The sequence below is a fragment of the Uloborus diversus genome, chromosome 1 (assembly GCF_026930045.1).
Source record: "Uloborus diversus isolate 005 chromosome 1, Udiv.v.3.1, whole genome shotgun sequence".
Taxonomy (NCBI): Eukaryota; Metazoa; Arthropoda; class Arachnida; order Araneae; family Uloboridae; genus Uloborus; species Uloborus diversus.
In genome coordinates, this window is record NC_072731.1 from 218252847 (window position 1) to 218278948 (window position 26102).

At 32.9% G+C, this 26102-nt stretch overlaps 1 long non-coding RNA gene across 2 annotated transcripts in view; it reads right to left on the reverse strand.

The window, feature by feature from the left end:
- Window positions 1–26102, reverse strand: part of LOC129234166 (uncharacterized) — a 127323-nt gene that overhangs the window by 62286 nt on the left and 38935 nt on the right. For both annotated transcript variants that reach the window (XR_008581531.1, XR_008581532.1), the window contains exon 2: window positions 16570–16649. This is a non-coding gene — a long non-coding RNA (uncharacterized LOC129234166). The remainder of the gene's footprint in view (window positions 1–16569; window positions 16650–26102) is intronic.

The window sequence follows — 26102 nt, forward strand, 5'->3', positions numbered from 1 at the left end:
GAAAAATCGCTTCGAGATGCACACCCCCCATGCTACAAACTAACTTTGTACCAAATTTCATGAAAATCGGCCAAACGGTCTAAGAGCTATGCGCGTCACAGAGAACCAGACATCCTGACAAAGAGACTTTGAGCTTTATTATTAGTAAAGATAAAGATGTCAATACCTTTCAAATGCTCACATGTTAAAGTATCCGTGGTACGTCAGCATTTTGTTTAAGATTAGTTTGTAGAATATGTGTTTTGAAAAGAATAGGAGTTAAAAAAAAGAGCGCATAATTTTACCGACGCATAGCTGAGAGATACCCTTGAATCAGCGACGCATATATGAAAGATTTCATTAATTTTTATATGTATACATTTTGGTTTAAGACAATGGAAAATTGACGCACAGCTGAGAGACCGTACAAAAGAGATGGTGTATCGTACAAGTGAGAGATTACTGTAATATACAAAAGAGAAAATGAATCTTACGCCAATTAGACTCTAAAAAAACTCTTTCTCCTCCATGAATTTGTAGCAATAAAAATCGTTAATGTAATACGTCATGGTGGCAAAGTACTTGCCATTTGTGGCAGCGAGAAGCAAAGGGATGTAAGTGGACTTTTTAAAGTTTTAAGAAAAACGCATTTGAATTTCAGATCCTAGGTAGACTTTCAATGAATTTGTTTTCTAAATTCTGCTGTATAGCAGCATCTACCAGGGATACTACCTACCAGAGTTCTATCTCTTGGCCCAAAACCGGAGAAGAGGTTCTCCTACCATTACATTAAAATTTTTGATTTTAGCACTTTTCACTGCCTCATTTATAAACGTATAGCTAAATCCACCATGTTATGCATTTTATTAAAAAGAACCTGTCTCCTCTGGAAACAAAAAGTTTTTTGAAGATGGTTTGGGGATTTTTTTTATGGATTGCAAGCAATTATCTCCAAGTAAAAAATTATATTTCCACCAGTTTGGAAAGCTTTATGCTCAGGAATGGTATGTTTTAATAACCGACAGATTGCTCAATTTTTTTTCCAATGTAGCTTCAAAGAAACATTAATTGAAAAGCAATATTACTTCCATTGGGTTATTTTATGCTGCGTTCGCTGGGGAGAAGTCAAGTCAGTCTTGTAATTTACGGAAACCAAAATTTCATAGCGAACAAAAAGTTAAAAAATGAACAGAATACTGTCAAACTCGGTTCTTACACTGTCTAGTGAATCCTCATATGTATAACTGCCAAAATCACTGATCGAGTAACGCTCTGACGTCACCAACAATGAAACTCGCGATAATGGATATACTTATGTCCGTCAATCCATACCATTGAACGTAACCATAGAATATCAATGAGTAGCGTGAGGGCATTATTTCATTGTTGGAGCACCTAAAATTCGGTAATTTCATTTTAAACGAGCTGATGTGTGCATCACATGACTTCCTTTTACTCCAATTTAATGTCATTTCCCCATTATTGGCAATTTTAATGTGATTCAATTGTTTACTCTCTAAATATCACCATCAGTGGACATATTGAAACCAAATTTTAAAAAAAGTAAGAATAAAATCGACAAATTTGTCGCCCAGTTGGCGACAAAACTTGGCGACCAAAAAAAAGGCGATATATCGCCAAGTTTCCGACAAATTATAACACAACTTGAGTTTACATCGAAATTAACAATGCTTTCCCCCCAAAAAGGGGCAAAAGACCCCGTTAGGAACATCCGAATGCAACGAAAAGGAAGGTGCACAACTAGACCCTACTAGGAGTCTACGTACCAAATTTCAACTTTCTAGGATATACCATTTTTGGGTTACATACGCACATACATACGTACATACGGACGTCACGAGAAAATTCGTTGTAATTAACTCAGGGGTCGTCAAAATGGATATTTCGGGTGTCTATACGTTCCTAGACATTTATCCACGTGTGATCGGGTCGAAAAAAAAACTCAACATTCATTTTGGGGGTGAGAAAAAAGGAAATTAAGGTCGATTTTTGAGAGAATTTTTTTTTGCAAATACAATACTTCCTTTTTTGTAAAAGGAAGTAAAAACTAGTACCCCTGTAAACAGATGCATCCATTTCCGTCTGTAAACTGGATGTTAGCCTTTCCATCTCATCGGTAGTCACACTGTATGAATATATTCCAATTCTACCTTAAGCCATGACAACGTGTAGTTCTGTAAAAAAGAAAATTTCATATTCATTGACCAGTTCAAAAAGATCGCAATGATTTGAGATCGAATGAAAAGTTCAAATTTTTAGGGTCCTTTAATGTTGTGGTTTGATCGAATCATTCTGGATATAAGCTCTTGTTAGGAGAACCGTCAACATCTTATTGACACGTAATTGATTGGTGTTTCTCCCATCCTTTGCAGTTAATCTTAAAACTTGAATTATGTCATATGCGTTTCTTAGCTTCTGTTCGCTTTCATTTTATAATAATATATTAAGAGAAGTTGATACGATACATTTCTTTTTTAGTTTAAAATAAATGTTAAACGCTAAAAGCAGCAAAAAAAAAAAAAAAGAAAGAAAAGAACAGAAAAGCAAACCGAAGAAAGGAAAAATACACTGATACCTGACACGACAATGTTTTTTTCACAAATGTCTATGTACTTCAAAACCACTATTTTATAAAATTTCAACCGATTGCATATTTTTGATATTTTCGATGGTAAAATAACATACCTTGTTTGGAGGAAAATTTTTATGTCTGCAGAAGTTTGTTTCGACATAAAGAGATGAGATTGGCGAACATCAAAACAAAATTGACTCTTTTATTGACAATTATTTTTCAATCTTAAAAGTAGCCTCTTTTCCTGTTGAGATAAGACAGATTTTTCAAATAATAGAACTGAATTGCAAAAATATCGCTCCCAATGTAAAATTTGATTTGTATCCAAATAGGCAAAAATAAATAAAAAAATATGGAATAAGAACATTTTTTTAAAACTTTTTAAATGATAGGCAAGGAAAAAAAATATAATATGAAATTAAAAGAACATTTAAATAAATTATTTGTGTTTTTTGAAAAAGAAAAAAAATCATCTCAAGCACCACATGCTATGAAACTTTTAATATGCTACGAAATCATTAGTGCTTTGCTTTCTCTTCAGTTCACATTCAATGAATCAATCTCTAACTTGCATCAAAGTTAAGTCGGCGGAATATTTCATGCTGATAACTTTTTTTTTTTTCTATTTCTGGAAAAATTATTCAGAATCTTGATTTTTCAACGGTAAAAATTAACTGTTAGTTACGAAGGAATTTTAAATGTAGTGGTTTTAATATCTCCCATTATGTGAGCCTCTAAATTCCTCGTAAAACTAATGTTAAGGTTTTTTGAATTTTCATTGTTGAACTAAAAGTTTTTCCTATTAAAAATGAAATATGGCAGTGAGGTGACGTGATTTGGACGAGAGTTTGCGAACAAAAATGGCGACTAGTTGATCAAAAATTTTGAGGGGTGGTGGACAAGACAGGCAGACACATTGTCCCACTTCAAACCCCCGGACTGCAACACATTTTTTATTTTCAATATTTATTTCACTCAAATTCATTTTGACTTTTTTTTTCTATCTTCATTTTTAGCCATGTTTTTAGAATACATTAAGTTCGCTTCTAGATTTCTTTTTCTTTCTTTGAAAAAAAAAAAAAACTTTTACGGAAGATTAGGCTAAAAAGCAGGAAACTCAAACAAGTTGCTACTTAGTCAGGTTTAAATTCTTATGTATAAATGATCTTTTACGGAGAAAAGAGATTTTGACAGCACAAGCTTGAAAAGATCTACAAAAACGTAGAAAAGGAATACAGTCGTTAGACAGTTAAATTAGACATTTTACATTTTAAATTGCGATCCATGTGGTAAATTAGACCTACACACTTTATTTCTCTAAGCATTCAGTGTCTTTTGAATAAAAATGTGGTTTTTAATACTGCATATGCATTTTTTATCAAAAATTATGTAACTTATTTTGCCTAATAAGAAGACAAGATTGGATAAATTATTTGCAAGAAAACTAAATTACATTGTACTGTCTTTTTTTAAGCATGTATTGAGATAACTTAATGCGCATGAAGTCTTTAATTGAATTATTTATAGCTAAAATTTATTCGAAGCTTGTTGTTATATTTTACTTCCTTTTACAAAAAAGGAAGTATTGTATTCGCAAAAAAATTTTAACCCAGAAATCGGCCTTAATTTCCATTTTGCTCACCCCCAAATGAATGTTGAGTTTTTTTCGACCCGACCACACGTACATATGTACCTAAGAACGTATAGATGCCCGAAATATCCATTTTGGCGCTTCCACGAGTTAATTACAACGAGTTTTCTCGTGACGTCTGCATGTACGTATGTATGTGCGTATGTGTGGATGTGCGTATGTATGTCGCATAACCCAAGAATGGTATGTCCTAGAAAGTTGAAATTTGGTACGTAGACTCCTAGTGGAGTCTAGTTGTGCACCTCCCCTTTTGGTTGCATTCGGGTGTTTCTCAAGGGGTCTTTTGCCCTTTTTTGGGCGGAAATCATTGTTAATTTCAATGTAAACAAGTGGTGTTTTAATTTGTCGGGCACTTGGCGATATATCGCCAGTCTTTTGGTCGCCAACCTGGCGACAAATTTGGAATTTTTTTTTTTTTAATTTGGTTTCAAATTGGCCACTGTTGGTGATATTTAGAGAGTAAACTATTGAATCACATTAAAATTGCCAATAATGGGGAAATGACATTGAACTGGAGTAAAAGGAAGCCATGTGATGCACACCATCAGCTCGTTTTTCATTTCGATTCAAGCTAAAGATTTCAAACGTTGCTAACAAAAACGTTGCTTCACCAAAAAAAAAAAAAAAAAAATTCCTCCATAGTCTCAACATAATGCATTTGCTAAATGTTTCAACTATTCACTACACATTTGAACTAATCATATTTACACGTTTCTGACTATTGCAGTACGCGTCAATGTAATTTTTATTATTTACATTATTTGGCTTTTGATTTGGAAAGGTAAAAATAATAGTTTTTAAAAAAGCTCAGTATTTAAGCATTTTAATTTTCTAAGTCGTGACTGGAATGCACTAAAACGTGATCAATAACTGACTGATATAATTTGATATACATACGTTTATGTTCCCAATAAAAAAATATATTTTTTTTAATTTCCGTTTCATTTTCAAAATATGATCAATAACAGAACGAAACACATAAAATGACAAAAAGCAGTAAGACCTGTGATTACGAATGACAAAAAATCAGCGCCGGTACATTGGAAAAAGTCACGTTTAATTTTCGACAAAAGTGTTTGCCTTGAATTACTAGTCCATCGTAAAAGCAATAACTTTATTAGCAAAAGCAAATAATGTTTCAGTGAAAGTTAGTGCAAAACAACCGTTTATCACTAACTTCCAAGAAATAAATTTTTTATTGCTGAAATATACTTTGTGTATTTATTTATATTGATCAAACATATTCGTAGTGCTATCCAAACTTTACTGACAAAATTAATGCAACGAATTAAAGCTCAAACAAAAAGAATGCGTTGAAAAATCATGTTTAAAGTAGACTCGTTTGTCGTGCTGAACTATTTATATAAGACAACTATACTCAGTTTATGCTTGATAATGTTAAGCCTATTAGAGAGATCGTTATTTAGTTCATTAAAAATAAGATAATGTAAAACATCATCTCGGAATTACAAAGAGTTTTTTTGAGCAATCACATTGCTTATTGTTCTCACTTGACCATTTTTTATGTCCTATGATTTTATTTCCTCCCCGCCTCCCTCTGCAGCACCACCGTCGACCGGCCTCACGATGCTGCTCCTCTAGCGAAAACCGTCTCCAAGTTGCGTTCATATCCTACACACAAGCACATACATACACACAACTACACACATAAACACAACTACACACACATATATGCACACACACTTGTGCCTGCACACAGACACGAACACACGCCTACATACACACACACACTCGTGATTGCGAAAAACATAATTTGAATTCCAGATGTCAAAATTCAAATTAATTTTTAATTTTTTCCTTTCTTTCATCATCATCATCATCATCTTTTTTTTTTTAAATGATTATTCTGCGCATAAAATGTCTCCAATTGCCCAAGCTCGATTATTAGCACGCCAAAATGCAGTTGATTACGCGTAATCTGCAGTCGTTAGGAGTTAGAATTTTGAAAAAGGGGAGAATTTTATCTGTTTGCATTACCGCATCCGCGTAAAACCGAAACTCATCCGCGTAAAATAAAATAAAGGTGTCAAATCTTAAACCGCTTAAAATAAACCCATGTAAAACGAGGGTCTACTGTATAGTTTTTTTTCTTTGATCATCGACTTTTGACGAAATTATCAATATTTGAAAGCAAGCGATGAAAAATTGTTCATTCTTTTTTAACAGGAAATCATTGTTAATGCGTTGGAAATACAAACAAATATTGGAAACAAACATGCAAAAAACTTTATACTGTAGAAGATGCATGGAAGTTAGTATACAAATTTTATTGGGAACAAACTGAAGTCTTCTTTAATCGTTTCTTCCTGCAGAACAATGGTATTGTTAGTCAAATTTGCAAAATACTGAAATGCTAGCAATCACGGGGGACATGGGAATGGCCGCGGGGGAAAAAACGAATTTTCTTAGGGGGGAGGGGGGACCGTCTTTTTTTACAAAGGCGTGTCTGTGAACTCTGAAAAACGAAAAAAAAAAAAAATCTTGAAATTTCATGCATGACACAATAATAAAGAAAAATTTATAATAATTTGCAAGTCAAAGCTTTTTCTTTTCCTTAAAGCATTTTTTGTGTTCAGTGTCCAACATGAAATTACTAACTTTTCAATCAAGCTGTTAGATAACTTAATTCCTCTGCACTACACCAAGTAAAATTTGTAATTTTTCCCACTAAAACAAAAAATGTACACACAAGATAGAATTATGTCATTAATATCAATAAATGACAACTTTAAAATTAAATTTTAAAAATATTTTCATTTGATGAATAAATGCATGCAACAAACTTTAAAAGTACGAAAAGTAAAAAAGAAGAAAAAGCAACTGTTAAAATTTAACATAAACAAATAAATAAAACTCAAACATTTGACTTAGCAATTCTCAAAAAATCACACCCTACTCAAAAGTAATGATTAAATAATGATTTGACTATTTTGGATAACTTTTTGGTGCTTTGAACAATGAAAACTTAGACATTTGTGAAAACCGAAATGCTCATTTCTGTACCTCAGAGCCAGGATAGCCACATAACCGCTACTTCACAGGAGAGCGGGAAAACGGACGCTTGTTGCACACAGTGGATTGAACTAGCGCTCTTTTAACACTGGTAAACTATTACAAAGGATTTTTCTTCTTCAGGAATACATTCTTATTGCTAGATGCGAAATAGGATATCGGAAAATCGAAATTTTCGGACTGGCTTTCAGACAATCTTAATCAGGTACAGACTTTTTTAAGAGTAAAAATATTTTAATGTTTCTGTGAGGAAGAAAAGGTATTATGGATTGCGTATACTTTCATTTAAATATATATATATATATATATATATATATATATATATATATATATATATATATATATATATATATATATATATATATATATATATATATATATATATGTATGTATGTATGTATATATATGTTTTTCATGAAAAGAAAGCTACAACTACATTTTAGCTGCTAAAAAAAAATCAATTTTTCCAGAAAAAAAAACCAAAAATTGATTTTTCCTCCGCTTCAAAATTTTTAGAAAATTTTCAGCTCTAGTAATTACCTCTACGGACTTAAAAGCATCGTGGCATACATTGCAATTAACACTCTTCCATGTGTCAGCTACTGAAACACAAACAAGAGGAGAGGAGCGATTAGCTTTTCAGCGCCGCTTTTTTGCGTTAATGACCGCAGGTACAGCGTAAAATAGCTCCGACAGCTCTTAAAACGAGCTGACCCAAATCTTTTTCTTTCGACAAAAGCCTTTGAGAAATGCCGAAAGAACATGGAAGGATAACACACCGCCTACAGATTTTCTTCGAGACCCATCACGGAAATTGCACAACGCTCAGCAACGAGCTACGGAAGCGGAGCGCATGCGTCTCCGCCGTCTCTGTCCGTGACGTCATAACCGCTGGAGACCGCAGACAGCGGAACTTGGGGACTTTCCATAAATGGCAAAAATTCAGGAAGCGGCCGAATTCCATCCTGCTAAAAGTGAGGGATCATGTATTTCGAATTCACATTTCATCAAATTTTGAATTTTCTTTCTTGCAATCAAAAATAAGAATTATGTCTGCTTCTTCCAGAACTTTTTCGTAAACTATCGAAACCAAAAATCATAATTTTTGGAAACGTTCGGAGAAAAGAAGGATTCATTACAAAAAAAAAATTGGAGAATTTTGGGTGACCATAATAAGGTAAAGGATAAGGGCTCCTCTCGGATATTTACCAGAATTTTAGTTTTTAAAACGTTATTTTAGACTTGGTAATGCGAAAGTTGAGCTACGGAATTGTAGAGTCAGAGTCAGACTGATTTTGGAGTAAAGTAATCAGAGTCGGATGCTTTAAAATTCTAACTATCCGTTTTTCATCATATCATCTGGGACTTGCTCCAATCTATTCTTATACATCTTCATTGATAAGTATAAAAATTTTAAGAAATCTAGTCAAATGCAAACTTTCTTTATGAACAGGAAAAAAGAACAACTAATGGCTATGACAGATATTGATGCAATTCATCCTTACGCAAAAAGAAAAAAAAATAAATAAATCACAAAATTTCTAAAAGAATATCTATTTTTGCTTTCTTGCATAAGTAGTTTAGTGTTTAGCTTTTTATGGTTACCTCCCATGAATTTCATTGTTGTTCTATAAAAAAACAGGCTTTGGTAGCTCTCCTCAAATACAGATGGCAAAAGGATAAGCGCTATTTCTGCAATAGAAGTTTCGTAATCGGGAAGCATAAGTTGTGAAATGGTTTACCTCATTGAATAGTACTCAATTTCACAACAAATGAATGTCGTTGACTCATGTGGTGTTGGGAAACAAGAAATTTAGTTTTGAGTTAAAAGCTGCGGGAAAAGGAATTCGGATACATGTCGGTTATTTAAACGATCAGAGGGGGGAGGGGGGCTTCAATTTTCATAGAATTTTTTCAGAAACATAGAACATTTTGAAATGACGGGTCCAGGTCAGATTAATTCAGCGTATTCTTATTGTGGTTCAAATCAAGCAGAAAGTTAGTTGGGGTTTCGGTGATACCCAAAAACTGCTGAAGGCAACCGTGTACATTTAAATACACCATAACAAAATGAAAGTAGAAGGTGGACTATCACAAATGCTCCTCAACAGTAGGGGAGAATGTTGTACATTGGGACACTTGACACATTTTAATTTTTAACGTCAATTATTTGAATCAAATTTAAAATCTAAAAGTCACATTAAAATACTCTTGCATATTTCTATCCAATATATTTTTTAAAATTCAGACAGTTTGAAAATAAAATATTGCCAGCCATTTAAAGTAAGGGTTCCAAGCTGTCCCAAGGTACAACATCTTATTGTATCTTGGGACACATCCTGTTGTATTATGATAAGTCTTCATGATTCAAGAAACAGCTATATACTTAAACCAATTTCGCACAAAAAAAAAATATTTTTTCATGGTATTGAATTAAATCATAAATAATAAATTATGAATGATGAATTATTATCTAACATTAAAAGTTTTTAAAAGACTACATAAGATTAGAACATTGTTCCTTATTCCTAAACACATCTTAATTATTAAGAACCATGCATATGTTGTACCTTGGAACGTATCCTAAGGTACACTATGTTTGGCTGTCCCAAGGTACAATCACAACGTGATTTAATAAAAACCAAAATGGTGGTCCATCTAGATGCACGATCATTATTTTCTGATAACCAAAATATTTAAAGTACTACTTCTCTTTCATAACAAAATAAAATTCAGTTGATTTGTTTTACAATTACAAAGAAATAAAATGAAATAAAAATGAAAAATATATTTACTTTGGAGTCATGAAATTTTCTTTCTCTCTCAAAATCGTCAATTTTGCTCCTTTGAGGCTGATTTTTACTATGGAACCATTTAGTAGTGAAGGTTACTATTAGAGATTACAAAAAACATCGCTGCTAAAAATAGATTCTTAGAAATAAGCAGTGTCCCATGGTACAACACTCTCCCCTATTTCTGCACAGAGAAACCTCTTAAGATATTTGACGATTCTATAAACCTTTCTTTAACTTTGGTTGATGACCCTCCGCAAGAATTTTTGAACAAATTGCGTTGAGTGCTTTTCAACATGCAACCGTTACTAACGCGTCTTTATTATGTCAAAGCATTTTAGTATTTGCCCCACCTCAAACCAAACTTTTCGCTACTACGACCTCTCATATAGGCAACGAGCGGCGGATGCAAAGTGTCACTTATGGCTCTCTGGGAATTTGAAAGACAAGCTCAAGAAAGGATACAAATATCTAGGACTCGACCGATGCATCGGCGCCGATGGTTCAACAATTTAGCCATCGGTATCGGCATCGGCGGCCGATGCTAACTTGCAGGAAACATCGGCCCATCGGCCTTAAAAACATCGAAAAGCCGATGGAATTGGCCGATGTTTTTGAAAAAAAAAGACCTTCGTTTTACTTTTTAATGCAAAGTAAAGGGAGTTATTGTTTTCAAACAATATTGTTTACTTAAATTTCAGTATGAATTTATATTTTAGTCACCCTTGAAAAAGTTTTTAATACTGCATTCAGGTACCAAACACGTTAATTATTGCGTTGTTTCTTGCGACTGGATGTACGTATGTATCTCTCATATGTCATAACTAAACTAGTATGTTGTGGCCATCACGAAACTTTCTTCTATATATATATTTTTTTTTCTGATCCCTCCCCATGCTTGATGAGGAAGCAATATTCCCAAGAAAAACAAAATTACACATGCAAAAACTTGACGACCATCCCAATGTCTGAATTATTGCAAAAGCAAAGCAAAGAGCGAAAATTGAAAGTTATTTTAAAAGCCTTGCTTGAATTAATTACAAATATTTTATTTGTTAACAAACATAAGATGGCAACAGTTAAAAATTTTAAATCATTGAGATAATATTTCCGATCATTTCCATACAATTAAAATCACGAGAAATACGCAGACGACAATCTATTACGATTTATCTTTCTTATTGTTGCATTAATAAAGCTATTTTTATTCGCAAAAAAAAAAAAAAAAAAAAAAAAATCAACACCTCTTGGAGCGATTGGCGTCAAAATTGAACCGAAGCCTGTTTACATATGGATTCACATGTATTCCAAATTTCAACCAGAACGTAGCATTACTTCTTGAGATAGGGCACTCACAATGGAAAAAAAGAACGGGTGATTGCGCTACCCCCTTTTTAGCTGTTGACACCAAAATAAAATCAGCTCTTATACCCACTAAGGGCTACTTGCCGATAAATTTTTCTTTCATTCCGTTCATTATTTCTTGAGATACAGCAGTCACAATTGATGACAAAAAACGTTCTATAGCTCAACCCCCGTTTGAGTTATTGACACCAAAATTGAATCAGCACCTGTTCCTGTTAATGGCAACATATGGACCAAATTTTGTTTGATTTCGCCAGTTACTTTCTGAGGAACAGCAAGCACGCGCAACTCAAAAAACGTCCCATTGCTCCACCCCCCTTGGAGGAATTCGCGCAGAAACCAATGGGCAAGAGTTCACATAGCGGCACATATGTGTACCGAATTTCGTTCGATTTCATGCGGTAGTTTTTGCTGTAGAGCGGCCACAAAAAACTGGCCACACACAGACGTGACACACATACACACACACACATACACATAGACAGACAGACATTTTCCAAAAATAGTCGAAATGGACTCAGTACACCTCAAAACGTTCGAATCCGTCAAAATTCGAAATTCGAAAATTTGCACGAATCCAATACTTTCTTCTATATATTAGATATAGAAGAAAGTAAAAATGGTAAGCTGTAGAAGGCTAAATTTTCGCCTGTGGGAAGTGCGCACGTTCCAGTTGTGCACTTTCCTTTTTGTTTTCGATCGGGTGTTCTAAAAAGCCTATTTACTTATTTTTTGTAGCTATTAATTACTTATTTCAATAAAAAACTAATTCAGCGTCTCAGACTGACGATCATTTGGTGATATATTGCAGAATTGGAGATTATGGAAACGAATATGAGATGGCGAAACCGGTTTTGTTTCATTTTGTTCGATTCCCGTTGAACCGACGGTAATTTTTAATTTTTCGATGTTTGTAATATGAATCACAGTAATGCAGTCTTTTCTGTATCGCTTCGGCAGAGCTACAAGTTTGGGGCCCGTCGAAATACATTTTGGGGCCGTATTTCTCTATCACAAAAGTTGTAAAACATTTATCGAAAGCATTTTTGTAACTCCTACGGTGCCCCTATGGTTATAGAGCTTGCAACATTTGCTACATTTTAAATCCACCACTGCACGTCAAAACAAACTCGGGTGCAAGTTTTAAAAGGGTTTTTCTGCTCAATGTTTATTATTATTTTGAACTCTATTTTTTACGACCATTTTTTGTATTTCCGAGAACACTTGCATGCTCCTCCTCCCACTCCCTCAATTTCTGAAATTAAACTAAAGTTGTACTTCTGAGTTGTTTAAAACTAACACCATTCATAAAATTAGATATTTTTTTCAAGTTTTATCTATTGTTTATGAAGAATTTAGAGCATTAATTAGAAATTGATTAAAGACGTTTTGAATGGTGACATAATTCGGAAAAAAAAGGGATTTTGAATTTTTTTCTTCGGAAGTGCTGAAGTAGATTCAGAAACTCTTCCGAGGCGTTGGTGGTAGCGGTTTTGTACTAAAAAAATTAAGCCGAAGTTGGGGCCGAAGTTTAACATTGTGAGTTACTCCAAAATCAGAGGGTGACCCCCTAATCCGCCCTCGTCGTTTCAAGCATTTCTTAAATATTTAGCGATTATTTATTTTGGTCAAGAAATTTTGAGTATTTTTTATACTTGTTTCACCTATATTTTGTAATGCGCCACCTTTTTTGTAATTGTAACCCTTTGTAATTTATCTGTTACCTTTTTTGTTTAACTTGATGACTAAAAACTGTCTACGTGCAATCTTTCCACTTTAATAGCGTAATTTGTTGACGGTTTCATAGTTTTTTTTTTTTTTTTTTGAATGATTAAACAACATAATTTAATGCTTTTTAACTATGTTTAGTTTACCTAAATCCAAACATTATTACAATAATACTGAAATCTTAGTTATATGTTCAATTTAAAAAAAAAATCAATTGGTTAAGACTCTCTTGGTTTCTCCTCCATTTTTTTTTTTTTTTTTTTTGGCTGTTGTTCTTTGTCTTCCATCATACAGCAGTCAAAAAAGGAGAAGCATAACTACACCCTATACAGATTGTACGTAGTACGATCCAAAAGTTCGAGGGACAAGCTGTATAAAACCTTACCCAGAATAGTTCACACTACCGAAGCACATCCACCTACAAAAGGTCATCTTGAGGGACTATGTACTTCTGCCAGTGTTCATATAACTTTTGGAAAAACTCCTGGAAGCCATTTTTCGCTACCTTCTGTGATGCAACATTATCTTCCCCTGACGGAAGAAAGCGGCGTCCCTGCAAATTTTTTTTTTTTTTTTTTTGCTGGGAACAGGTAAAAGTCACACGGAGCTAAGTCCGACGAAACGTGATGTTATTGGTTTGTCATATCAGAGTATTGACCAATCGAACCGTGCATCCTCAACATGAAAGTAGCCTTTTTCCCCACGATGAAGTCAAAACAGCAGCGAAAGAGGCCTTACAGGAGGTTGCGATAAATGTCTTCCAGGAGTCCTTCTAAAAGCTATACGAACGGTGTCAGAAGTGCATAGTCGTTCAAGGTGACTATTTTGTAGATAGATTCACGGTAAATTTTTATACAACTTGGCCTCGAACTTTTAGATCATACTACTTAAGTATGAGTTTTCAATTTACTATTTCATAACGTTTTTGAGTGACGTAAGTTTACGCGCATGAAAACATCACAAGAGAATTTGCGATAATTAACTAAGGAGGCTTTCAAAATGGATATTTCGGTCATCTATACGTTCTTAGGTACATATGCATGTACATATGCGCAGAAAAAACTTGAAGTTTAAATTGGATGATCGTAAAATAAAAATTGAGGTCGAAATCGGATTTTTTTTTTTTTGGGGGGGGGGGAGATTACAATTCCTCATTCGTAGAAAGGAAAAAAAGTGAAATGAATCAATAATCCTTTAAATCCCTGACAATCTTATCAATTTATTTCTGTTAGATATTTTTTTTTGCCATTGGCCATCGGCCATCTTTGAACAATCGGCCAACAATCGGCATCGGCCCATCGGCGAAAAAAATGCCATCGGTCGAGCCCTACAAATATCTCACTAAAAAGTCATCTAAGCAATCTAAAGGTGTAGAATCTCACAGGTTCGATAAAAAGGAAGTTGCATTATTCCTTTTTTGACGGTCTATAAAAGGTTCAGAAGAAAATCATTATCATTTATTCACTTTATTCGAGAGGTGAGTGAACTGTTTGAATTGATTAGTTAAAGTCTGATTTCAATGTTCATTCAGGAAGTTCTTCTAAAACTTACAGAATCTTTCAAGAACTAGACCTAGAGCAAGTACAATTGTTGCCAGGGATGTCTTTCCTACCAATAGCTCCCACAAATGGTATGGAGCACCCCAAACAGAGACAGAGACCAACCCCCTTCAAAGAACCTACCCCCTTAAGACCCTTCAAAGAATTTAAATGTCACAGTCTGCCTCATGATTCCTGCTTATCGGCTTGACAAACGTTGCCAAAATAAATAAATAAATAAATAAATAAATAATAAATAAATATATATATATATATATATATATATATATATATATATATATATATATATATATATATATATATATATATATATATATTGCTGCACATTCAAATGTCTTGTTTAATTTCTAAATGAAGCAACCCAAATAAGTCTAAAAAGTTACATTGGAAAAAATAATAATAAATTCACCAAATAATCAAAACTAAGCCATTAAAGTATAGAATAATCTCCCGCAAAAAACTAACTTATGGACATGAAAAGTTCCATTAAAAAACAAAATTAAAGTGGTAGTAATTTTGGCAAAAACGGCAACATCTATTTCAGTAATGGGAGTTTTTTTCGGCAATTTCGCATGCTCCACGTTATGATAATTTCGTTTGATTGTGCCCTAATCGTACTGTAAACGATTTGACCTGTAAGTTCCCGAGTGGTTCTTAAGGGTATTTCGCATTCGGCCTTTTTATCTAAAAATATGTGCTCAAAATGGTCGGTCAATGGATAGCAAACGAAGTATCATAAATGTCAGAAAATCGAAGCATTTTCTTTTTCAAATTTTTTAATTTTATTCTAGAAAAAGTCATTGCAAGCTTTGAGTGAAAGAATGCATATAACTGTTGTCCGTGTTATATATTCCGGATTGGAGTGTTAAAGATTTTCTTTTCTTCCCTTTTTTTTGTGTGAGTTTCCTACGGCAAGGAGGAGGGAGAGTAAAAAAAAAACGGTTTAGGAGAAATTCTGGCTAGTTGATTGGGATGTATACGAGTGCAGTGCTAAAATAATTATAGGGAGTTAGTTCACTTCCATTTCGAAAGAGATGCAACGATATCCTTCGTGACCAACAATGAATTCAGCCATATTGCTGAAGACAAAGGATGAAACCAGAGTTCTTTGAAGGTCAACCTACTGACGATAAGGTTGGTTTGCTTTTTCGAAAGTATTCCGCTCCTCCTTCTACGATTAAAGAGAAGCTTGGACGCCAAAAAAAAAAAAAAAAAAAAAGAGTTAAATAAAATAAAATAAAAATAAAAAGGAATGTTTGTTCAGGTTTGCTTGTGGTTTCTTCAGTGAACATAATGCTTTCCTTGTTGTGTCTTCCTCATAATAAGCTTGCATATTTGACGTTTAAGAAGGCAATTGCAATGCAAAACCTTGATAATGGAAGGTGTTCGTGGGACTCCCTCAGAAACTACCTTCCAAAATTTGCGTGCTGCAGGCTCTCCTCTGAGTTAAAGTAGTAGTTAAAAAAATTAGTGAAAAGTTTGGGAAAACAAGTTTGAGATGGTACGTTTTACAGGCATTGGTATGCTGCATTTTATTTTTCATTGCAAACGCCTCTCTCTCTCTCTCTCTCTCTCTCTTTTTTTTTTTTTTTTCAGAATAGCCCTTAGGACAGTTCATTTTATTTTGTTCCTAGAGCTACTAGCCTGTTTATACTGCAGTTTTGGGATGAACTTTTTCTTACTACAGTGCTCAGATTTCACGTCAACAACTTGAAATTTAATGATACGCAAGTCGAGGACAAACAAAAACATAAAATAGGTATTTCGACAGGGTGCAGTATGCATAAACGGTTGACTCTAAAAATGTATTTTAAAAGCCATTGAACGACTTGACGTATTTCTATAAAATCTAAAGAAAATTTCTTTTACCTTCCAAGTTACAGCAGAGAGCAAATGACACTGATTCAGTCTCTCCTTATTATTTCTTTATTGCAGTAAATGGTTGATATCTGTAACAAATAAATAAAATTGTTAATTATTTTAATAATGGTGTGAATTTATGGCAAAAATATTTTTTAAAGAACTTCTTTTATAAAATGTGCATTAAGTTATTACGATTTAATAACTTCATGCTCATGCTTAATCGCTCCACCAAAGCAACGCGCTCGCAAGAAAGAGCAGGGAGTACCAACCTGTGGGTCGCGTCACCAAATGAGATGGTGAAGCATTTTTCATGGAATCACGACATTATTCCTTCTTTTAAAATATTTAATATTGCTACACAATTTTCAAACTATTGCTGAAGGAAAAAAATGCATAGTTGTTTATTTTCCTTTACTGAGATGTTAAAACTAGCTATTAATATCATTAATTAAAGTGTATTTCTTTAGCTTACTTTCCCGTAAAATTCAATGACAGAAAGAAAGAAAGCATGAGAGAAGACTTAATGCATCCCAAAAATATCGCTAAAAACGAAAACAAGTCAAAGATAAATAAAATAGTCAAATAAATATTGAAATATTAAAAATTGGAAAGCAGGTTTTTGAGATGGTAAAGATGTCTGTCTGTCCCCCTTAATAGTAACTTTTGAGTGAATAGTCCGAATCGAACTTCACTTTTTGATTTGAACATTCGTTTGAACAATTTAATTTTTTTTTTTATTGACCCATAGGGATATTAATGAAAACCGAAATACCATTTTCGTAGACTTAACTTTGACACAAGTCAGAGATAAATATGACTGGATTAAAATGAAATGAAATCAAAGCGCAAATATTTTTACCAGGAATGCGGAGTTGAATTTTGACTTATAGAATTTTACGGCCTTTGACTCCGACTCCTGTACCCCAAAATCAGTCCGACACTGACTCTGACTCCGCTGCCTTTTCAGAAATAGAATCGGAGGGAAAGTGACTGACTCTGACTATTGTAATTTTACATATTACATACATTACATTTAAATACTTCTTTATGCTTTTTTTGGAGGGTAAAATAATTTGTTATTGACTTTTTTTTTTTTTGCTGCATTGTTTAAAACATGCAGCAACTTTATTTGTTCTTTATTTATTTCTTACGTATCTATTTCAGCAGACGAGAAAGGCATATTTTGTTTTCAGAAATCAGCTTAAAATGTTAAAAAGGTATATTTGACATAATTTGCACTCTTAGCTAATTAAGAGAATTTTTATCATTTGCTAGAAAGTTGATGTCGTGATACAAGGAAGTAGGCTCGTTTAGTTCTGGACGGAACTTACTGTTAAATTTTGCTGAAAAATTTGTCATTAAGCTTCTGTTTCATTAAAAGATTTTTTTTTTTACATATTCATGAAATTTGATTTTTTATAATTTGTAGGTGCCACAAATGCGAGGTAGCTTGGAAAATCAATAACTGAGTTAAAATTTTTAAAGTGCAGAAAAATATGTTAAAAATTTTAGAAGCTATCTTTTTCTAATTTCTGCAACCACTGTGTGTTACACGCAATATTACGCATGCAAAAATGTCTCAAGCAGCTTGAGTTCTAACATAAAACATGCGCAATATATACATTTCTTTATCGGATACAGTTAAGTGCTCTAAGTTTACCGCTAAAAACAAAAATTAGTCATAAATAAAAAGAATTCAGGTGAACTCTTAATGGAAAATACCTCGGAATTCAAAAGTAGGAAACACAAATTTTTGAAAAGAAAAAAAAAAAGAAATCTAAAAAATAAATAAATAAATTAAATAATTAGTTAAAATAAAAAAGAAATTGGAAAGATTTACCCCTTTTAATAAATTTTTGTTATTTTTTTATCGCTTTTCCACCACGGGACCGGTCTCCACGTTCTTCGAAAAACCTTAATGTGAAATTCAAATTTGAAGGTGCAGAATAGGTCAATTAAAATTGTTTAGCACGGTGGTTTCGTATTTAGTCAATATCATACTATGGAGTGCATATTGAGGGCCGAATGTGATTTGTCAGTGCTTCTAAAACCACTTCTAGCTCTTTCCCCGATCCCTCATTGAGGGATGGATGACTAAATTTAAAATCCTAGCAATAACATAGCAAAATGATCTACGTGTCGAAACTTTGAGCATTTAATATTTATTTGACTTGACGAAGGATTTAATCATGAGTTAATGTGATGAGCATTTTTATAGCCTTAAAAAGTTTTATCACTTCCTAAATTATGGGACACTTATCACTTATTTCCTTTTACGAAGTAAAGAAAGTATTGTTCTCAAGAACAGGTTTTCACTCAAATTTCGGTCTTCTTTTCCATTTTACTCCCCCCCCCCCTTCAAATGAATGTTGATTAAACTTGCTCAAAAGGAAAGCTGTGAAATTACACTTTTAACACATTATAATTCCGGACATTTTCAAAATAATAGAAAAATATTAAAAGAGAAACAAAACTAATAACAAAATAATGCCGCTCTAATCAACGTAATTATCAGTTCCTTTAAACTCTTATTTTGATGAAATTGACATGGATGTTTGCGTAGAAGCCGGAGAATGTAATTGGTATTGCTGTGTTCACATACGTCATTTAAATATATAATAATATTTTTTAAACTCAAATTATAATTGTTAAGGTTTTATGATAACATTTGAAACATGATCGAAATCAAGAATTCTCAACCGCTTTGATCCGACCAGCGATATTTTCACCTGTCCGCGTTTAGAGAAATCAATGACAAGACATCCCCCTCCCCTTAAAACCATCAACAGTTTGAAACATTGAATATTTCAATACTTATGTTTATGCTTACAGATTTGTAAAAAAATGCTTTTATGGGGGAAGTGAGTTCACGGGATGTATTTATTAATTTATATCAATGATTTGTGAGCTGTCGTCAAAGAAAAGTCAATGACAATATCAAAAAGCACAGCAATACAAATGAATTTTATAAATTAAGTGAGTTGAATTAATTAGTATCTAATGCAAAAATTTAAAATACAAAAGACTGAAACATCAAAACAAATTAATAAAAATGATTTCGTAACATTTCTTAAACTTCCCTCCAAATAATACAAAAAATAAAAATGAGATATTTGTTATTTCAATGCAAACTAATTAAAGAAATTGGTAACATTTTTCTGACGATGTAACTCTAAAATATATAATAATAATAATAATAAATAAATAAATAAACGAATAAATCATAGGAATGCATAGGTGTTGCAGCATATTTTTTTAAACTGAATTGCAAAGAAAAATCGTGCAAATATATTTAAAGCACGAAACATGTTCAAAGATAATAAAATAGTTTAAGAATTTAAAATATATACTAACAGTAAGGTACGGTACATGCTTAAAGTAAAATTATAACTTAACACTTTAAATCAACGACTTATTGGGAAACATTTAAAAGTAGTTATTTATTAAGTAGGAAAAACTGTATAACGCTGATTGTAGTCAACACTTAGTGCTGGAAAAAATGATTGTTAACTTTTCTCTACTGGGGTGTACTTCTTTCAACTAGACGCCTCAATATTCATAGAAAACCTCTTCGGACGAGAAGCATATATCGATCATTAATCAATGGCGTAGTTTCTACGATAACTGTATTTTTACAAACGTGATCTACTTTTTCTGTTTTCGCTATTTTTGGTTCAACTGTAAAACATCGACGTTGAAACGCAAAAGCAACGATGTTAGAAAAATATCAATGTTTCAACAAAATCATCGATGTTTCAAAAACATCGACATCCATGTCGCAGAGTGAATAATAACATTTTATACGATATTTCTTACGTTGATTTTCTGATTATTTTTCAGCATTTTTGCTATGTTCTCTTTCGTTTTCGTTTTCTTTTTCTCCTCTTTTTTTCGTAAGAGATGGGACCAACGATACACCGTCACCGACCTGAGAAATTGTTTTAGATTTTTATGGGTTTCTAAAAAAGCTTGAGAAATGCTTATCTATACTATAATATTTTTCAACGAGCTGTAAGTATATGTTGGTATAATTTTTGCGGGACAAATGAGAATAGGTTTAAGGGTCATAGGGAAGGCATGAAACAAAAAAAGGGGGGGGGGGGAGTTCAAAGCATTGCAAAAGTTATGACATCATTTATGACAACTCCATAGATAGTACTATATTCTATTACAATATTTATAGTTTTGGAATGCATATCCTAGTTTTTATTTTTTATTACATAAGTTTTAAAAAAATACAAATTGTGTGTGCGTGCGTGTGTGCATTTATGTATATGCTTTTTATTTTGTTCATTTATGTCACTACGGTTCAGCTTACATACCATAACTATCACTTTGCTTCAATTATTATTTTGCCACTGCATTTCTTTCCAGTTAGAAATTATTTTTGAATTGCGAATTGACCTTAAAAATTAAAAATTTACACTTTGTAAATTTTTAATTTTTAAGGTCACGAATTCTTACTTTAATGCAATCAGGTACTTTTTTCTTCAGTAAATTTTCCTAAAGTTTCCTTCCTATTGATATGTTTAGTAAATTAAACATATCAATGTGTACTCTGAGAAAATATTTTTGCTGGAGTTGATATGTTTAGTAAATTAAACATATCAATAGGATCCTGTTAGCGATTTATATAGAATTTATCTTCTAAACTTGTTCTTTTGATACTTTAAAAAAAAAAGTAGTTTTGTCTTTTAAAAATTTTTCTTACTCTACAAGCTATGTTCAAATCACAATGAATTACTGAGTTAGTTGTTATAATTTATGCTTTCTTTCATATCCAATACATATGGTAAAAAGTATCCTATGTTAAGGATAATTTCTAAAAAAGGAAAAATGGAAAGAGTTTAGGATTCGTGAAAATTTCGAAATCAAATTTTTTCAATTTTCAAAATTTGATCGATTTACATCTTTTACGCAGTGTAAAACACAGTATGGTATTTTGGATAATGTGAACTGTGAGAAAATATTTTTGCTGGAGTTTTCACTCAAAACGGATTGAAGTAATGCAACAAATTAAATTAGGTTTGGGAAATAGAATAATCCTCATAGGAACTGCTGTTAATTAGATTTTGGAGCCAGTCTTTTCGAGTAAGCAATCGAATTACATGAGAACTACAACTGAAGAAGCTATGGGGAAAGTCAACGGAAAATTGACATAAAAATGCTGCATGAGAAGGATTATGGTTATTAATTTTTGGCGCTAATCGCTTCAAAAGGGCTGCGTCCTTTGATAATTTTAAATTTAGAGTACAAAACGTAGAAAAATGTTTCATGATAACCAAAACATGCCGAGTTCTATTGCATTCATTAAGAGAAATCATGATATGTTGAAATTTATAATAATTTTAAATTTTAAACATTTTATTGTTTGTTTATTATTTTAAAACAAAGCACCACGAATTAGGGTTTTTGTAAAGAAAAAAAAAAGCATATTTCCAAAAATGTTGGCAGGCTTTAAATCTTTATTCTATGAAACAAATTAAATAAAACAAATAATCAGGAAACATATATTTTTGAATACTGTTTCGAATTTAGCGAAGGAAAAAAAAAAGAAAAAAAAAGAAAGAAAGAAAGGAAAAGTGAAGATGGAATAAGTTAGCAGGTTAAGCAATCAGTAAAGTGAATCGCTTTTGAAAAGGAAATAAATAAAGTGTTTTTTCTTTTAGTTGGTGGACGGGATAAAAAGACGTGCGTGCGTTGCGTGCATTTTGAGGGTAATGTTCCCCAGCGGAAGCGAGACATGTGTCCGGGCAGACTTTTCAATGGTCGGCGCTTTTGACTGGGGCATTGATTAATACGCAGTCATTATCGTGACTTCGGCAAAAGGAATAATGAACTGATGTTATTTGTGATAAGATGGTTTGTTTTCACGGAACAAATCCTGGCACATCTGAAACATAATTTGATCTTTTCTTCAGTTTTTATTCTTGAGAGTAATACTTTCGATAACTCCAGAAATCAATCAATCAAATTATAGTAATAACTAACTGCATTGCCTGGCTTTGCTCGGTCTACCTTCAAAAAAAATATTGTGTCAAGCGACGTATATTCAACAATCAGGCTTAAATAAAAGAAAACAAAAAACGTGATGCAAAATTTCTCTTCCAAACAATGACGACAGATGTTAAAACACTTTTAAGAATTCAAATGTGAAAGATGGATTTAAAAAGCGTAACCAAACACTAACCAAAATAAGTTTAACAAATTAAAATCAGAAAGATGGAAATAAACAATTATTCAAAAAGCGTAACCGTGGCAACGCGAAAATAAAATGGTTAACAACTGGAATGCAGATGATATATTTCGAACTTGATTTAAAAAAGCTTGTAACTTTTTTCCCCTTTGGAGATAGAAGCTTAGTTTTTTGACCATAGGTTGAGATAGATCAGAAGTAAAAAATGTCGCTCTACTCAGTGGTGTCGAAAAGAAAAACGTGGAACATTTCCTTCACTTTTTATTGATGTTTTTAATGAAGAAAGTAGTGCCTAAATTTCGTCCAAGCCTAAAAAAAAAGAGCTAAAAACGCAAATAACTCCCGCCGTAATTAAGTTATAGAGCATTGAAACAAATTGCGTAGAAAGCAGAAAATTCTACCCTTACCAACGATATATAATACTTATATGAGGCAGTGAGAAGCAAAGGGATGTAAGTGGCAAAATTAAAAATTTGGAGATAACCAGTACACATGGTAGGTGAACCTCTCCTCTATCTTGGGGCAAGAGATGGTACTAGTAGCCCTGGTAGTTGCTGCTGTACAGCAAGATTTCGAAAAAAATTCCAATGAAAGCCTACCTAGGAGTTAATCTTAAAACGCGTTTTACTCAAAACTTGAAAATGTCCACTTGTATCCCTTTGCTTTTCACTGCCTTATATGTGCAAGTAATTTTTCCTCCTCATATTCGAGAATTTACGTGAAATTTGGGTCTAAATTGGATTTAAAAAAGAACTATTTATCGAATTTTTTTTCGAACCGGTTTGCATATCATTCCGATGCTGAAAGAAAGATGCTCTAAAAAGTTCAGTGAAATCGACCGGGTAGTTCTCGAGTTTTGCTCGTTCAAACAAACAGACGATTTTTGGAGACTTCATTTTACAGTCGGATCCCGACTTACGCGAGGGATGCGTTCCAAGACCCCTCGCTCAAGTTGAAATTTCGCGTTGTAGAACAACGTACGTTTAGAAATTTTTTTATAAGCGTACCAAATTATTTCAGACATGTGTTAACACCCATCAAATTGTTTCAGCCATTTCTTAACTATATATTACCGTATCTTTTATAAAGAACTGACTTTCTACTATATTTTAGAAAGACGTTACTATTTAACGTAAATTGCTGTCATGAAGCACAAAATCAATGATCAATGAGAGACATGAATTAAAACAGTACGGTACTTACATTAAGTATATTACTACATTACAATAGCACTGAACAGTAGATATTGCAAACTTAATTATAACTTTTGAAATATGAAGATGATGTTTTATGCAACCCTTCTTTCTGGCTTCTTTTAGCCACAATGAAAGAGCAGCTTCCATTTTCATGATGTTTGTATTTCGCTCAGACACTACCTTGCGAGCTTCAGTATTAAGACTAAGTTCTGGACGTTTATGGATTTCCTTTTCTTGACTTTAAATTGTACGTGTCGAAGATTCACTCATATCCAATTGTCGTGCTTCCTTCGATCCACTTTTAATTGTTCAAGCATATCGAGAATCTTGACCTTTTCTTTAATGGTCAGAATCTCTTTTTCTTTCCACCTTCGCCAAATTAAGATTAAAAAGTGCGTTTGAGAGCCATTCTATTTTGTCAACATTAATACGTTAAATGGGGAAAAAAAAAAGAAAAAAAAAAAAAAAACGAGAATCGGGGCAGTTATTTGTATAAACTACAGCAAAGCGTTGTTTAGACTAATAGAGTGTGAACTTCCGCTTTCAGTGATGCTAAAGGGATGAAAGTCAACTCACAAAACCAAAATTTAGTGTCAATGAAGGGCATTCTAACGCTCCGCTCCTTTCCAAAAAATTTCATGTTGGAGGTGAGCAATTTTTGTCCGCAATAAAAAATTCATTACCCATAAAAAAAAAACTCGCGTTATAGCCATTTCGCGTAAGTCGGATCGCGTTGTAGCGGGATCCGACTGTATACTATGTAGAGATAATGATAATAAGTAAACATGAAGTCATAGCGGGTTAAAGTACAGATTAGTTATAATTAACGTTAACCTGTTTCGAACTCATCGTCAGGGTCACCCCGAACTTAAATTTTTAGGAGGGGGCACATTATCAATTTGCCGAATAACTCTGATTTTTTTCGAATGATAAAAAAAGGGTATGCCCATCTTCGTGCATCTAATGGGAAGGGACATTCAGCATTTAAAAAGTCCAATATTGCATAATGGTCTCCAAAATTGTCGAATCGTCTGACAAAATTGGCCGAATAAGGAAAAATTTGGGGAAACCACTGACCTCCTATCGGGGCGTCTCTGTTCATTTCACAATTAGTTCAGTCGACTGCCGCTAAAAGAAAGCTAAAAGTTTTTGCTTGTTGTCACATTTGGATAAGTGTAAACTATTTTCAAATTTGTCGTATACGAATCACGTTCAGTGTCATTTGCCAGTTGAAGACTATTTACCGGGAAGAAAATTAAACGAAATGCTTTTAAAAAAAAAAAAAACCTGCATATTAAAAATTATGGTTTTTTACAGCTGCCGCGTTGTGGTTGCCTCCCGCAGTCAAATGACTGAAACATTGTAATGTTTAAGCAGAAAATTAAAGCCAATGAATCGCTGAACAGGTTATCCAATTTTTAAATGCAAATGGATTTATGTACGAAACTTTATACTGTCTTTGTGGTAGAATGAGCACATTAACATCAAATGATAAAACTCCCGTATTTTATTATATTCATCCAAGCTCACTACGCCCATTCCCAATTATTTTTTTTCGATTTCATATTTTCATACGTTAACCCAGTGGTTTACAATCTGTGCTTCTCGCCTCCCTATGGAGGCATAGAATAATTGCGAAACTCCACGCAGCTGATATCAACCAATCATATTTAATACACTTTAAAAATCAAATCAGTGTCAGGAAATAAGACTCAGCAAAACGACATCGCTATGCCATTCAAGTTTGTGAGCGCTCACTGTAATAAACATCAATCTCTTTTCTATGACACCGTAGTTTGAAAAAAAAATGCGTTCAAAAGCAAGGCCACCCATTGTATTATTAGTGGATTAATATTGCATTAATGTTGTATTTTAACCATCTCTTTTTCTGTATTTTTTACTAAACTTTAAATGTAATAACAAAACTATCAATACTCATATTTAAACATAATAACAGATAAATATATTTTGCTGCATAGCACATTTGAATAAAATATGGTAGTTTTTCTATTCCATTAAATTAACTCTAACTCTTTGATAGCATTAATGAAATCGAATTTCACGAAAACTGAAGGGGGACAGAACAATTTATTTATGAAAAAAAGGAGGGCGCAGGTAGAAAAATTTTGGGAACCACGCGTTAATCG